Here is a 1343-nt window from a genome sequence, read left to right on the forward strand (position 1 = left end):
GGGGTGGTGGTGAGGGAGAGCAAGGCTTTCAATTCCAGGACTGGAGGGAGTGGGGACCGGCAGATGGAAGGACCCACCACCAACGCCAGCCAGCCTGCCCCAGCAGGGCCGGTCATGGGTTATTTTTACCCCTTGCGCCTCACTGTACAGGCTCAGGGGTCGAAAACTGTGGCAGCCGCCTGTGGAAACTGACTTATGAGTCACCCAGTGACTGCCCTCGCTCGGTGGCGGCTGCCTCTGGACTCCTGGTCCCAGATGGAGGAAGGCTGGCCCCAGCAGGGAAGGGCTGTGTGCCACCCTCGCCTGGGGAGATTAGGGGAGACCAAGGGGACACTGAAGCTCAGAGACAAGAGGTCTCCAAAGGGTAGGCTGGGGGAGGGGGTATAGGTTAGAAGGCAGTCCCCTGGGGGTGCCAGTCAAATGCCCATCCACCCCAGTGTTCACCTGGGTGGGCTATGTGTGACGGACGTCCAGGCTTATTTGTCTCAACTTCTCCGAGCACAGGGCGAGTCAGCGCCAAGCTTCAGACACTCCCCTCCCCACCCTTGGTCCACCTCCCCCTTTCAGAGCAAGGCAGTCCCAAATACAGACAGCCCCAAACTTTGACTCATTTGTAACCACCGTCCCAGCCAGACTGAGCCAAGCTGTCCAGACAGAGGCTATTTATAGGTGCGTCGGGGACACAGACAATCACACAATGACACACACTCAGGATCCACGTTCGCCAGACCCGCCAGCGCTGAGCCCTGCATTCAGACACCTGGACACAAATGGTCCCCAGACCCCCGGAGAGATGCACACACTCAAGAGAGGCACCCAGACCCAGACACAGAGAGACCCAGAGACCCACGAAGACTCGGGCACACACACTCCTGGGGCATCAGCCCGCGAGCCAGACACAGAGAGGGACGCCGAGACCTAGACCGAGACACCCAGACACGCACACTCCACAGACGTACGGAAACCCACTCACACAGACCGAGACCCACAGAGCCACGCACGCTCCAGACACACACCCGGAGCCCTAGGCACCGCGCAGGCCAGACAGTGTCTCACACGCCTGACACCCCCCCTGCCCCCAATCCAAAGTTGATAAAGAGCCGGCCTAATTGCTCCATCGCGACTGCCCTTTAGGGAAATAAAATGGAAACTTCACGGATCCACCCGCCCCAGCCCTCCCGCGCCGGGCGCCCCGCCGCCCTCTGCGCTGCTCGGCCCCGGGTCCGAGTCCTGGCGGGCGGGGCGCGGGGGCCGTGCCAGGCTCGCAGCGCCGCGGGACAAAGCCGGGACGGCCGCCAGCTGCCGCGAGCCGGGAGGGCGCGCCCCGGGCGCGGCGGGCGCAG

The 1343-nt window shown here is 63.4% G+C and overlaps 1 protein-coding gene across 1 annotated transcript in view; it reads right to left on the minus strand.

Annotated features, from left to right (window-relative positions):
• The window catches only part of PMEPA1 (prostate transmembrane protein, androgen induced 1), a 55168-nt gene that overhangs the window by 53601 nt on the left and 224 nt on the right, over positions 1-1343 (minus strand). The gene's annotated exons all lie outside the window — the stretch shown is intronic.

This window comes from Lipotes vexillifer, unplaced genomic scaffold (assembly GCF_000442215.2).
Source record: "Lipotes vexillifer unplaced genomic scaffold, Lipotes_vexillifer_v1.1 scaffold524, whole genome shotgun sequence".
NCBI lineage: Eukaryota > Metazoa > Chordata > Mammalia > Artiodactyla > Lipotidae > Lipotes > Lipotes vexillifer.